This window comes from Stomoxys calcitrans, chromosome 5 (assembly GCF_963082655.1).
Source record: "Stomoxys calcitrans chromosome 5, idStoCalc2.1, whole genome shotgun sequence".
Lineage (NCBI taxonomy): Eukaryota > Metazoa > Arthropoda > Insecta > Diptera > Muscidae > Stomoxys > Stomoxys calcitrans.
Window position 1 is genome coordinate 78,428,722 of NC_081556.1, and position 16,290 is coordinate 78,445,011.

General features: G+C 40.8%; 1 protein-coding gene across 1 annotated transcript in view; it reads right to left on the reverse strand.

The window, feature by feature from the left end:
• The window catches only part of LOC106096026 (calcium release-activated calcium channel protein 1), a 168,168-nt gene that overhangs the window by 141,908 nt on the left and 9,970 nt on the right, over positions 1-16,290 (reverse strand). The gene's annotated exons all lie outside the window — the stretch shown is intronic.

Consider the following 16,290-nt stretch of genomic DNA (forward strand, 5'->3'; position numbering starts at 1 on the left):
TCAGTGAAATCGGATATAAATGCGCCTTTTATGTGGCCAAGACTTCAAATCGAGATATCGGTCTACATGGCAGCTATATCCAAATCTGGAAAGATTTGGGCCAAGTTGCAGAAACATGTCGAAGATCCTAACACAAAGCACTGTCCCAAATTTCGGTGAAATCGGATAATAAATGCCTCTTTTATGGGCCCAAAACCTTAAATCGAGAGATCGTCTATATGGCAGTTATATTCAATTCTGAACCGATCTGGGCAATATTGTAGAAGGACGTGGAAGAGCCTAACTAAACTCACTGTCTCAAATTTCAGCAACATCGGACAATAAATGCGTCTTTTATGGCCCCAAAACCTAAAACCTAGATATCGGTCTATATGGCAGCTATATCAAAATCTGGACCGATCTGTGTGATATTGCAGAAGTATGTCAAGAGGCTTAACTTAACTCACTGTCCTGAATTTCGACGACATCGGACAATACATGAGCATTTTATGGGCCCAAAACTTTAAATCAAGAAATCGGTCTATATGACAGCTATATTCAAATCTGAACCGATCTGGGCCAAATTTAAGAAAGATATAGAAGGGCCTAAGACATCTCACTGTCCCAAACTTCAGCAAAATTGGATAATAAATGTGGCTTTTATGGGCCTAAGACCCTAAATCGACAGATCGGTCTATATGGCAGCTATATCCAAATCTGGACCGGTCTGGGCTAAATTGATGAAGGGTGTCGAAGGGTCCAACACAACTCACTGTCCCAAATTTTAGCAAAATCGGACAATAAATGTGGTTTTTATGGGCCTAAGACCCTAAATCGGAGGATCTGTCTATATGGCAGCTATATCCAAATCTGGACCGATCTGGGCCAAATTAACGAAGGATGTCGACGGGCCTTACACAATTCACTGTCCCGAATTTCATCACAATCGGATAATAAATGTGGCTTTTGTGGGCCTAAGACCCTAAACCGGAGGATCGGTCTATATGGCAGCTATATCCAAATCTGAACCGATCTGAGCCAAATTGACGAAGGATGTCGAAAGGCCTAACACAACTCACTGTCCCAAATTTCAGCAAAATCGGATAATCAATGTGGCTTTTATGGGCCTAAGACCCTAAATCGGCGGATCGGTCTATATGGGGGCTATATCAAGATATAGTCCGATATAGCCCATCTTCGAACTTAACCTGCTTATGGACAAAAAAAAAGAATCTGTGCAAAGTGTCAGCTCAATATCTCTATTTTTAAAGGCCGTAGCGTGATTTCAACAGACAGACGGACAGACGGACGGACATGTCTAGATCGTCTTAGATTTTTACGCTGAGTAAGAATATATATACTTTATAGGCTCGGAAATGGATATTTCGATGTGTTGCAAATGGAATGACAAAATTGATATATCCCCATCCTTCGCTGGTGGGTATAAAAAGTAATTGATTCAATCAATTTTTTGATTGTATCTGGAATTTTTTCAATCGCAATTGAAAATTTTATAATTTTAAATAAAAATTAATTGATTCAATCATTTTTGTATCGAATCTTTAAAATTATTCAAGTATGGCGCTTAAGGTAATTCAATAAAAGGATATTTTGTCCCTTACAATTTAAAGGGAAAGAGATTTCAAAGACCCATACATCCCGCAGCCGGTTCCACGAGCTGGATTAACACGATGGAGTCCTTCATCGCCCAAGGGCTGCCGCCTGAGTGCACTACACACTGCTACGATAACAAAAACAACAAAACTACACCCAACACCCGAAATTTTTTGGAGAGCCCCAGCGGCGGAGTTATTTATACGGGTGGCCACGGACCTTTGCCCAATCAACGTACCTCGATTTGGATAGAACTTGTTACGGCAATTGGAAGTCGTTACTGTGCACTGCGTGCATTTCAGCCAAATCGGATAGTAATTTTGGATTCCAGGGGAAAATAGTGTTAAATCGGGCGATCGGTTTATATGGGATCAATATCAGGTAATGGACCGATTTAGAACGTACATGGCACAGATGTTGGAATTGTAACAGAACACTTCGTGCAAAATTTCAGGCAAATCAGATAGCAATTGTGTCTTGTAGGTGCTCAAGAAATTAAAGCGAAGGTCCACTTTATATGGTTACTATAACCAAATATGAACTGATAAGGCCCATTTGCAATTCGTAACGACCTACATCAACCTATTCGAATTTCGCCACGAAATATAAATTAAAAAGTCTTACTGATTTTTGCCCACAGTAGTATATATTCGACGTTAGGTTAGGTTAAAAAGAGGGTGTGGATATGAATGCCACTATATCACTATGGAGATACATCTAAGCAAGTAATACTAAAAAGTAACATCGAAAAAAAACCAAGTCAGAAATTCCGTACTATTTACAAAATCCCTAATTGTTTTCCATATCACGCCCCTAAGTTGGTGCATGTCTGGAATTGTGTCCCCACCTAAATACGGATGTCTGTTAGCCGCGAAAGCCGAACAATGACATAGCAAATGCTTCAACGTCTCATCACCTTCCCCACATGCCCTACACATGCTATCACTTGCAGGACCGATTTTGCATAGGTGTAGTCCCATGTGTCCCGTTATGATATCAAAACCTATATTGACCTCCTATTTACTTCCTTTCAGTAATAGTTTCGTTTCTTACGATCCGTATCTGCCCATAGGATTTTCGCCGTCCCAGCGACCGTTACGCTGTTCCACCGTATTATATTCGCGTCCGTAGTCCAAGCCCTTATCTTGGACTGCATCGACCAAAAAGGCTTGGGGTTAACCATGTTTATTGACGGCAGTCCTTTGGCCTTTACTGCCAATTCGTATGATTTTCATTCCCCCTTACTCTGCTGTGGCCGGCATCCAAACAATGCGGGTCGTGCTATCCTCGGAGAAGGCGTTAATCTCCTCCTTACACTCCAAGACTGTTCGTGACCTAACCGTCCTGCTAGTTATTGTCCTGATGGCCAGTTAATTGTCCGTAGAGATGTTCACACTCGACGTCCTCGAGTTTACACCATACCACCTCACGCATCCCTTTATCGCTCGGATTTCCGCCTGAAGGACCATATTTTGGTTAGGCAGTCGAAAACAGATCTCAGTCCCTGGGTTCCAAATGGAGACCCCCAGGCCCACTCCGTCCTCTAGCATTAACCCATTTATGTAGCATGATCTTCTTGATGGGAATACCAGGTATCCGTCAATCCAAAACAGTGCGGTTGGCAGCAGTGCCTTGCTCTCAACCACAAGTGTCATCTCGGGTAGCCGATCAGAAACCTCTTCCAATCTTTCCAGGTTTCCTATCGTTGCCTCGATTATACCGCAATGGTATGACCTGCTCCTATTCTCTATCCATTCTCCCATCGCCTAAAGTCTCATAGCCCTTCTCCCATCGCCTAAAGTCTCATAGCCACAGTGGAGCTTTACACTTAATTTGTATATTTATGGGTCGGTAATCTCTAGTGACTTAGTGGGTGTGGTCCTCACCGCTCCGTCTATGCCAATACAACATGTTCTCTGAACTTGTTGTATGGTCCTTATGTTGCACTTTTTCTTCATAGCAGTCCACCAAACTACTGAGGCGTAAGTAAGTATTGGTCTAATCACGCTCCTGTAAAGCCAGTGGACTATCCTCGAGTCTACGCCCCGTCTAAATAGTGCTCAACATCTGTGAGCCTTCTCGGTACACTCCTGAATGTTACTCTTCCAATTCAGTTTCCTGTCCAAGATCACTCCTAAGTATTTGACGTTGTTAAATATCGAAATCGTTATATTAAGGAAACATGTTGCATCAAATTGGCCTACCTTCGTCTCCCTCGTGAACAGGCAGATTTCAGTCCTCTATGGGTTAACATTGAGACCCCTTCGTCTAGCCCAGTTGTGTGCAATCTGCAAGACCCTTTCAGCCCCTCCGCATAACTGGTTCGGATCCTTACCCATTAGAAGTGTTGTAATATCGTCTGCGTAGTAGACGGGTTCAAATCCCTCCTCTGTCAGCATCCGTAATAGGTTATGTATGGTGGTCACCCATAGTAGTGGGGACAAATGGCGTGCCTTGTGCAATTTTCTCCCTTATATTTGCGTCGTGGGGTCCAAAATTTATCCACCTGTTCCTTAGCATATAGTGTATCCAGTCTCTTAGGACCCCGTTTTCTCGGTACTGGTCTAACGATTGGATCAGTGTGTCGGTTCGCACATTGTTAAAAGCCTCCACGATGTCAATGCATACCGCCAATGTACGTTTTAGCTTCGAAGGATTCTTCATTTTTATGAACAACCAGATACAGGACAGTCTCCACCGACCTTCCCTTGACATAGGCGTATTGATTGTACTTCAGCAGTTCGCTGGATTTCCTACTCTTTATCATGGTGTCTACGATACGTTCCATGGTTTGAGCAGAAAGAGGTAAGGCTTATAGATCTGTAGGCCTTTGGTGTCGTGCAACTTGCCTTGTCGGGCTTGATTATAAATACCACCCTTGCCTTCTGCAACGCTTTCGGGGTCTATGCAAGTCCTAGGCACGCTGTGAATATAGGGTCAGATGGGGCGCACGATAGTAACCCTATTTATAATAACGCCGCAAATATTTCATCAGGTTCGGGTTACTTAAGTGGTTGAAAGCTCCTCAAGGCTTTCTTTTCCGGTGTCTCCGTGAATCCCGTCATATCATGTGGAAAAGGCGATTTTATCAAAAACCCCAAAATGTCCTCCGTTGTCTCTGCCCTCACTCCCATGTCGTCTACTAAAGTTTTAGTTTGGACTTGGGTTTTTGAGAGAAACGTCTTCATTTTGGTGGCATCATTAACGCTATCGACCTGTTTGCAGAAAAGCTTCCGGTAGGCACGTTTCGCTGCTCTGATAGTCTATTGTATTCCTAGAGCTGTGTGTAATACACACCCCAGTAAACTTCAGCTTTTTTACGACGTGCTCAGTCTCCCCTGTCATCCACGGGTTTTCTTAGGCTGATTTCCTTTCTGGAAGAGGACAGCTATATTCGAAAGACAAGTGCAGTCGTAATCCTGTTGATATTGTCGTCAGTGTCTTCTATGCTTGGAAAATCTAAATTGTCTTGCCCAAGTCTTCTTCTGAGTAGTCTTCCGAATTTTTTTCAGTTGGTTTAAACTTATATCCGACATGGTGGGTATTCAAATACCTTTTTACTTGTCATACCCTCCACCATAGGATGGGGTATACTAATTTCGTCATTTCGTTTATAACACATTAAAATATTGATCTGAGACCCAATAATCTACATATATTCTTGATCGTTTTACACTCTAAGGTGATTAAGGCATGTCTGTCTGTATGTGCGTCTATTTCGGTCGGTTGGGATTGTGAATGGGCCATAGGTAAGGTAAGGTTAGGTAAGCTTTAAGTGGCAGTCTGCCATCAGACTCATTTAGACGTTTTCGTCCATTGTGATACCACAGGAACAGAAGAAGGAAGATGCCTTCTAGTTCCTACCGTTCAACCATCCAGATCGCTTTAAAAAGCCAATAGCTTGCGAATGTTTACATCCGCTAAACCTGACAGGTTCTCAAAGAAATGAGAACCTAAAGTGAAACTCTTTCTGATTGCTAGAGAGGGACACATACACAGAAGTTGTTCTATAGTCTCTTCTTCTTCGATGTCCTCACAGCTTCTGCAAAAGTCGTTGCTGGCAACCTTCAGTCTTTCCGTATGTTTTCCGATTGGAAAGTGACCTGTCATGATGGACACAATGGCTGAGACTTCTGTTCTAGCCAAAGACAGCAAAGCGGTAGACCTCTTCAAGTCTAGATTAGGCCACGCGGTTTTGGAATGCTTTTGGAAATGCCCTCTCTTTGTGACAATCATTCATTGTCCATCGTGCCTGGTCCTGAAAACTTAGCTTACATGTCGCTAGAGGCATACTCACAGTATCCCTGGAATGTGTAGGGTAGTTCCTAGTCTCGCAAGCTCGTCCGCTTTACAATTCCCTGGGATATCTCTGTGGCCCGGTACCCAGAACAGGTGAATTTTGAACTGTTCAGCCATCTCGTTGAGCGATATGCGACAGTCGTTTTTGTGTTCGGAAATACGTTCTCCAGTGATTTAATGGATGCCTGGCTGCCTGAGAAGATATTTATGCCAATCGTCGTAATGACATTATATGTTGGCCATTCCACCACTTTCTAAATTGCAAGGATCTCTGCTTGATACACACTGTAGTGGTCGAGTAACCTCTACGATATGACCAGTCCTAGATCTTTAGAGTACACCCCAAAGCCTACCTGGTCGTTTAGTTTGGAACCATTGGTATAGAAGTCTATGTAACTTCTGTTACCTGGGATATCGTAGTTCCAATCGGTTCTATCAGGTACAGTACTTTTTATCAAAAATCGGCTTTGGTAGGGTGTAAACACTGCCTGGATTATCGAATATTGTACCAAGGATAACACAGTGTCCGTAGCCGCCACATGACCAATGAGAAAGCTCCCTTAACCTCACGTTAATGGTCGCTGCAATTTGTCTAGCCACAATGTCCAGAGCCATAAGATGTATCATTAAATTCAGTGCATCCTTTGGATCTGTTTAAGTATTGAGCAGTAGGCGGACTTTTGAAGAGCCGCCCACCAGATCACAACACCATATAGCATTATAGGTCTGACAACTGCAGTATATACCCAATGCATTATACGCGGTCTAAACTTTCCCAACTTTTGCCAATGGCTCTCTTGCAGGTGTATAGGCAAGGGTCTTTCTTGCCATTTGCAAAATATGGGATTTGAAGTTCACTTTTCTGTCCAGCAAAACACCCAGGTATTTTGCCCTTTCTGTAAATGGAACATTCTCTCCTCCCAAATGGGCCATAGAGGCCCATGTTTTGATATAGCTTTCCTATAAACCGATTTCCCGATTGCACTTCTTAAGCCTCTAGGAGCGCAATTCTAATCCGACATTTTGTACTATGATGTTTTATATGTCATTCAACTGATGATTATGTATGGTCCGAATAGGTACAACAACTGATATAGCTCCCATATAAACCGATCTCCCGTGTATAAAAAGTATAAACAGGAGATCGGTAATTATTACCTGATTTGGATGAAATTTTTCATAGCGAATTTTTATATATAAGATACGTGCCAAATATTGCACACCAATAACCGGATAAAGATTCCATATAAACCGATCCCCCGATTTTATTTCTTGAGCCCCTATAGGACTAAGTTCTTGTCTGATTTGGCTGACATTTTTCACAACAACTTCTATGATCTTCAATATACATGTCAAATATGGCCTGAACCGGTCAATAAACCTGAAATAGCTTCCATATAAACCGATTTCTTATCCGATTGGCTGGCCCGAACCAGGTTATGGACCTGATGTAGCTCCAATGGCAAAGCAATTCTTATCCATAATCCTTTGTTTGCCTAAAAAGAGATCCATGTAGAGGGTGTATAAGAGTCGGCCGAACTTAGCACGCTTTTACTTGGTTTTAATATTTGTTATACCCTCCACCATAAGATGGGGGGTATACTAATTTCGTCATTCTGTTTGTAACTACTCGAAATATTCGTCTGAGACCCCATAAAGTATATATATTCTTGATCGTCGTGAAATTTTATGTCGATCTAGCCATGTCCGTCCGTCTGTCCGTCCGTCCGTCCGTCCGTCCGTCTGTCTGTCGAAAGCACGCTAACTTCCGAAGGAGTAAAGCTAGCCGCTTGAAATTTTGCACAAATACTTCTTATTAGTGTAGGTCGGTTGGTATTGCAAATGGGCCATATCGGTCCATGTTTTGATATAGCTGCCATATAAACCGATCTTGGGTCTTGACTTCTTGAGCCTCTAGAGTGCGCAATTCTTATCCGATTGGTATGAAATTTTGCACGACGTGTTTTGTTATGACATCCAACAACTGTGCCAAGTATGGTTAAAATCGGTCCATAACCTGATACAGCTGCCATATAAACCGATCTTGGGTCTTGACTTCTTGAGCCTCTAGAGTGCGCAATTCTTATCCGATTGGAATGAAATTTTGCACGACGTGTTCTGTTATGACATCCAACAACTGTGCCAAGTATGGTTCAAATCGGTCCATAACCTGATACAGCTGCCATATAAACCGATCTTGGGTCTTGACTTCTTGAGCCTCTAGAGTGCGCAATTCTTATCCGATTAGAATGAAATTTTGCACGACGTGTTCTGTTATGACATCCAACAACTGTGCCAAGTATGGTTCAAATCGGTCCATAACCTGATACAGCTGCCATATAAACCGATCTTGGGTCTTGACTTCTTGAGCCTCTAGAGTGCGCAATTCTTATCCGATTGCAATGAAATTTTGCACGGCGTGTTTTGTTATGACATCCAACAACTGTGCCAAGTATGGTTCAAATCGGTTTATAACCTGATACAGCTGCCATATAAACCGATCTCGGGTCTTGACTTCTTGAGCCTCTAGAGTGCGCAATTCTTATCCGATTGGAATGAAATTTTGTACGATGTGTTTTGTTACGATATCCAACAACTGTGCCAAGTATGGTTCAAATCGGTCCATAACCTGATATAGCTGTCATATAAACCGATCTTGGTTCTTGACTTCTTGAGCCTCTAGAGGGCGCAATTCTTATCCAATTTGAATGAATTTTGGCACGTAGTATTTGGTTATGATATGGTTCAAATCGGTTCATAACCTGATATAGCTGCCATATAAACCGATCTGGGATCTTGACTTCTTGAGCCTCTAGAGGTCGCAATTATTATCTGATTTGCCTGAAATTTTGTACGACGGATTCTCTCATGACCAATAACATACGTGTTTATTATGGTCTGAATTGGTATATAGCCCGATACAGCTCCCATATAAATCGATCTCTCTATTTTACTTCTTGAGCTCACAAAGGGCGCAATTCTTATTCGAATTGGCTGACATTTTACACATGTCTCCAACATATAATTTATTTGTGGTCCAAACCGGACCATATTTTGAAATCGCTCTAATAGCAGAGCAAATCTTTTCTTATATCCTTTTTTGCCTAAGAAGAGATGCCGGGAAAAGAACTCGACAAATGCGATCCATGGTGGAGGGTATATAAGATTCGGCCCGGCCGAACTTAGCACGCTTTTACTTGTTTTATATTCTTTTCTTTTTTGAGTTTAAAGGCCAGTTGACATGTTAAAATAGGTTCTCTGCAACATTGATAATTTTAAGTTATGTCAAGTACTTGAGTGGTATGATGTACTTGAGTGATTCAAGTACTTGAGTGGTATGATGTTCTCTTGAGGTTTGCAATTTTTATGCCGAGTTTGGTTTGAATCGTTCCATAACTTGATGTAGCACCCAAATAAGCCGTTCTTGACTTATTTAGTAACTTGAAGGCGTAATTCTATCCGAATTTAAACAAAAAGTTACCTAAAATGCCAAACAACTAAATGAATTCGATTAATGGGGGAGGTTATAAAAGGCTCGACTCGGCCAAACTTAAATACTTTAAGTCATAACTTTACTTAAAAGCAATTTTTCCGTCAAGTAGCAATCAAGTCAATTATTTTGTAAGCATTTTTTTAGAGAAGCACTTTGTAAAAATTTCTTCTTTTAACAAGAACACGTGTTTTTGAAAATTAAAAATATTTAAATTTTTGTTTGTATATTAATGTCAATAAAAATTAAAAAATTCCAATCATTGCTTTAATTGGATTAATTGAAAATTTCAATATTTTTATACCCTACATCACTAAAGTGGTACAGGGTATTAAAACTTAGTGAATTTGTTTGTAACACCCAAAAGGAAGAGAGATAGACCCATTGATAAGTGTACTGATCGACTCAGAATCACTTTCTGATTCGATTTAGCTATGTCCGTCTGTCTGTCCATGTTAATTTGTGTACAAAGTACAGGTCGCAGTTTTCATCCGATCATCTTCAAATTTGGTACAGGCATGTTGTGAGTGCTAGGTAGACAAAACAAGTATGGAATTGTAGACATTATTATAGGTTTTCAAACGAATCAACCCGATTGCGAATCGGTTAAGTGGTTTCAGAGAAACACGAAAATTACATATTCCATCCGCACAAGTCACTTCAAGAATGACCCACAAAAATTATTCTATATCTCGGAAACTGCGAGTGCTAGGTTTTCAAAACAAGGATGGAATTGTAGATATTATTATTGCATTTCAAACGAATCAATCCGATTGCAAGTCGGTTAAGTCGTTTCCGAGAAACACGAAAATTACATATTCCATCCGCACAAGTCACTTCCTGAATGACCTAACATAAAATTATTCTATATCCGGAAACTGTGAGTGCTAGGTAGACAAAAGAAGTATGGAATTGTAGATATTATTATTGGCTTTCAAACGAATCAATCCGATTGCAAATCGGTTAAGTCGTTTCCGAGAAATTGTTTGATTTGCAGTAATATTGCAATAAAATGGTCTTTTTTTAACCGATTTTCGGCAAGAGGGATTTTCTCTTGACTCGCAATGTTACTGGTGAATTTCATGGAAATCGGTTCAGATTTATATATAGCTCTCATATATATATATCGCCCGATTTTAACTTCTAGAGTCACAGCAAGCGCATTCATTGATCCATCTTGCCAAAATTTTGCAAAACGCTTTCCTCGACGACTGCCACAGTATCTGAGAAGTTTGCCATAAACCGGTTCAGATTTAGATATAGCTCTTATAGATATGTTCGTCCGAACATATATTGCAAAAGTGCTCATTTGTTATCCGATTCTGTCGAAATTTTGCAGGAAGGATTTTCTTATGACTTTCAATATTACTGGTGAATTTCATAGAAATCGGCCCAGATTTAGATATAGCTGTCATATCGCAAGATTTTCGCCCCATGAGCCACTGCAAGCGAATTGTTTGACCAATCTTGCCAAAATTTTGCACAACGCTTTCCTCGACGACTACCACATTATCTGAGAAGTTTGCCCGGAATGGGTTCAAAATTAGATACAGCTCCCATATATACGTTCGTCAGTAATTTGTTATAATGTTGTCATTTGTCAACCGCAGTTTTTACAGTTTGAACATATTTGCTAGTTTTGAATTGAATATGCAATTTTTTAATTGAATTGATTGAAATTATGATTTTCGTAATTTTTACATATATGTGCCCGAAAACCTAATTACACATGCGAGTTGATGTCCAGCGCAAAACATTTCACCTAAAAATAATTTAGTGCTGGCCCTTATACGGTACTAATAGTAAAGACAATTTTTTCTACGTGTGTTCGAGAAAACAAAAACAAATGCCTCCATATATAGACCTCATTGCAATGATTATTGTATGGATTTATTAAATGTAATGCCATCAAACGATTCCAAGTCAAATTGCTTTGTAAACATTTATTTAGCGGATTGAGTGTGGCGAATGGGGATTCAGTGAATAATGATGTTATGGAGACTTGTTGACAAAGAATTGTCTGTATGACTGTAATGTATTTGAACCAATTTTATTAACTTTATTGGAATAAATATGTCAATCTGTAACTGATACGTTATTCCCTAAAAAATTCTGGAGAGGTTTATGTCTCATTTCCTTCTTAATTTTTAAAATAACCACAGGAGAAGAAAGACTACTTCTAGTGGAACATTAGCGAAGGACAGTTGCTTTAGAAATCGATACTTGACATGTTAATGTTCATGTTCAGCATGCTTTCCAATCGGACAGTAACCTGTTTTGAAGAACACTATGAGTGAGATTTTTGATCAAGGCAAAGCGTTTGACCTCTTCAAGTTTAGATGGGCCCTTTTATCTTGAAGTATTTACAGACCATCTACCATCTTTCGAGGGCTGGTTTTGATTTCAGATTTGGACCTATTGATACGTGTTTTGGAAAAATAAACATGAAATAAGAAAAGGTTTTTAGGCCTTCCAAGAGTTTTATCAATAACAAGTAAAAGCGTGGTAAGTTCGGCCGGGTCGAATCTTATATACCCTCCACCATGGATCGCATTTGTCGAGTTCTTTTCCCGGCATCTCTTCTTAGGCAAAAAAGGATATAAGAAAAAATTTGCTCTGCTATTAGAGCGATATCAAGATATGGTCCGGGTGGGACCACAATTAAATTATATGTTGGAGACCTGTGAAAAATGTCAGCCAATTCCAATAAGAATTGCGCCCTTTGGGGGTTTAAGAAGTAAAATAGAGAGATCGATTTATATGGGAGCTGTATCAGGCTATAGATCGATTCAGACCATAATAAACACGTATGTTGATGGTCATGAGAGGATCCGTCCCACAAAATTTCAGGCAAATCGGATAATAATTGCGACCTCTAGAGGCTTAAGAAGTCAAGATCCCAGATCAGTTTATATGGCAGCTATATCAGGTTATAAACCGATTTGAACCTTATTTGACACAGTTATTAAAAGTAAGAATAAAATACTACGTGCAAAATTTCAGCCAAATCGGATAGGAATGGCGCCCTCTAGAAGCTCAAGCAGTCAAGTCCCCAGATCTGTTTATATAACAGCTATATCAGGTTATGAACCGATTTGAACCATACTTGACACAGTTATTGGATATCATAACAAAATACTTCTTCCAAAAATTCATTTAAAACTGATAAGAATTGCGCCCTCTAGAGGCTTAAGAAGTCAAGACCCAAGATCGGTTTAGCTATATCAAAACATGGACCGATATGGCCCATTTACAATCCCAACCGACCTGCACTAATAAAAAGTATTTGTACAAAATTTCAAGCGCCTTGCTTTACTCCTTCGAAAGTTAGCGTGCTTTCGACAGACAGACGGACGGACATGGCTAGATCGACATAAAATGCCACGACGATCAAGAATATATATACTTTATGGGGTCTCAGACGAATATTTCGAGTAGTTACAAACAGAATGACGAAATTAGTATACCCCCATCCTATTGTGGAGGATATAAAAATAATAGCTTTTAAAATAAAAACAGAAAAACGATGCGTACAATACCACTGCCCATGTTCATTCATTGCTGTCTCAACAACGAGTGAAACTAAGTGAATAAGAATGCGTGTGAGTAGCCATCAACGCTACCGTAAGGAGCTGGACATCGTTGCTTTAGAGTATACCCCAAAGTCCACATGATCCACCAGTGTCGTTCTCAATGCCATCCTTTGGATTTGAGTAAAATAAGGTTGAAATTTGGTGGTAGCACCATATAACAGCATAGGTCTGACAACAGCAGTAAGCAGTATACCGCCAACGAGATTTAAACCCTCAATAATGTCAATGTCGCTTTTACTAATTTATAACAAAAGCCTTCCCCTTTTGTGCTCTTCTAAAATGTTGGATTTTAAGTTCAATTTCCTTTCTAGCAAAGCACCAAGCTAGTTTACTCTTTCTATAAATAGAATATTATTTTCTCCCAAGCAGGTAGGGGCCTCGTTGGTACCCCTTAGCTACTGCTGAAAGTAAGTTCCGAGAAACTTCACACTAACCGGTTAGTTTAGAAGAACTAAAGTAAGCCTTGACTATAACTGACGTATTTTTCATTTAGCTCCTCAAAAATAGACTGTATATCGGAAAAATGTTAAAGCCTTTCAGGAGATGGCTCAAAACTAACATCAAAGACCCAACAGCTGTCGTGGTGGCATTAGACCGTAACATGCTATGCCCCTCCTATAGGTGTGGCACATGTAGTCGAGAGAAATGATTCAAGTACACAACCAGTCGTCAGATTAACTAATGTGGAAGGGATGTAATAACCAGAGGGATGTGCAGTTCGTCCCCAGCCTTTAAGTAAGGGTGGTGTTTTCAATTCAGACTCAGACAGCGACAGTGTCAATGAAACAGTCATTGCAGCCGAATCGAGAGATGAGGTCAGTGGCATGACTGCAGCAGTGAGCCAAAGCTTTGTTAAGCTCTCAAGAGGACCGAGAAATTAATTCGGGGAACGACGAAGGATGCAGGCAGGGATAGAAGTGATATTCCAACAACTTCTACTGAAGCTGGAAAGACAATCAAATCACCCAAAGAGCATAACACTGCTAAAACGCTGAAAAAGAAAAAGAGCTCCTTGCTTTCAAGTATTCTGAGAAGACTAAGCTAGCCCTCCCGCAATGGAGACTTCAGACAATGGCCTGCAAAGGAAGACAAAATCGGAACAGGAACGAAGGAAGCGCGCACGGTCACTGAGTCCAAACTGTGACTACCAAAAGTACGCCACAGCCATCATGGAAGGGGAAGATGGTCCCTGAAAAAGTTAAGGGGCAGCCCTCTTACGCCAGAGTAGCAAAGAAGCATAACAGAGGCGACGTATGCAAATTTGCCCATGAACATACCATTAAACACATATTAAAGAGACCTGTCTGATTCTTGTTTAAGCTCAATGATAAGGAGCCTCCTTTTTATAGCCGAGTCCGAACGGCGGTTCCGCAGTGTGATAGCCTTTTGAGGAGAAGTTTTTCCATGACTTCTATGCATGGCATAGTATCTCACAAATGTCGCCATCCTTAGGAGGGGATATCCCGCGTTGAAACGTTTTTCTGATGTTCTCGCCAAGATTCGATTCGAATCAGCGCTCTGCGCTACGGTGGCTTACGTATGAAGTCCTCGATATCGGCAGTGCATCCGGAAGGATTCCACCAGATAATCGGTCCCAAGTGGAGGAACTGATTAACGAGCAGATTTTCGAACATGTTCGGAAAGAGGGTCCACCCATACACATTATGAGTTGCGAGTATAAACATCTTTATGCTGCGCTTTGCGTCAGCCGAATGTATTGATACCGTCAAAAAGCTATTGGGAAGTATCCGCACTCCCTAAGCGTGCGCAAAGCTTGTCCCGGTGAGCAAGATGGTCTTCAACCAGCTCACAAAAGCGACGGTCTTCATCAAGGAGGGGGCAGCAAATTCGCTACGAAAGTCTTAAGCAAAGAAAACAAGGGTTTGGTTACGGAGAAATGGATGGTCTTCATCAGTGAGAAGAAGCAGAGGAGCTCTCCTTGTGGTGGGCATTGACATTGGCATGGTGTTCTACGGGACCAAAGCTCTCTTTTTTAGATTGGGAAGATTAGGATAGGCAAAGATTCCTACATTGAGACATCAGACAGTGGAATGACAGGAGACTCAATGCTACCTAAGGTCGACAACGAGACCATCACCGACTTCTTCACTATTGGGAAGTATAAGGATACACTCAGAGAAATTTGTAAGTAAAAGCAGTAAATATCTTTGCTGTAACGGCAGAAAGTCTGCTGAAAGTGGGATGGCTGCCTTTTTTTGGCAAAATAGCAAACATTTTCTGCTGCTTTCAAATGGTAAAAAGTTAAAAACTCAAGAATTTTTATATTCCATCTTATATTCAAATTTTACAAGCATATAATGTGTAAACGATTACGCGGATGGATCAAAGCTTGAGGACAGAGTGTGCCTGGGGATCTACATTGAGAACCCAGGGACTGAGATCTGTTTTATACTGCCTGACCATAATACAGTCCTGCAGGCAACGATCCAGGCCATCACATAATGGGTTAGGTGGTGTGGTTTACACAGGACGGTAAGGTCACGAATGGTCTTGGAGTGTAAGAAGGAGATTAGTGCCTTCACTGAGGATGGCACAATCAGCATCATTTGAATGCCGGGCCATAGCGGAGTCAGGGGAAATAAAACAGCAGACGAATTGGCAATGAAGGCCAGAAGACTGCCCTCAATTAACTTAGTTAGCCCGAAGTCTTTCTGGTCGGGGCAGTCCGAGTTAAGAGCGTGGTCGACGAACTCGCGTGTCACTGTATGGAACAGCGAAACCGTCGGTAGGACGGCTAAAATCCTATGGGCAGATTCGGATCGTGATAAGACGAGGCTATTACTGAAGGGAAGTAAGAAGAAGGTCAGTAAAGCTTTCGGTATGATAACGGGGAACATAAGACTACGAGTTCATTTATGCAAAATTCGTGCTGCAAGTGATAGCATGTGTAAAGTATGTGGGGGAGGATGATGAGACGTTGAAGCATATGGAAAACAATTAAGGATTTTCGAAGTAGCACGGAATTCTAAACTTACGTTTTTTTTCGAGGTTACTTTTTCAAAATTTAGAGCGCACAACAAGCCGATTACTGGTTTAGGTGTATGTTCATAGTGGCATGGGCGGATTAACATACGCACCTCTTTTCAAACTTCAAAGATTAAAGCAAGTTGTAGAAAGCAACAAATTATTTTAGAAAGAAATAAAAACATCAAAATAATAACAAAAATAACGGCTTTTCCAAGAAAAATGTTTGGTGTTATATGATTTGCCATAGAAATGGGTGATGTGCCATATAAGTTCTCCAGCTTTGATGAGATGAAAGAGATTTGTTCGGTATTCAATTTTTTTCAATGT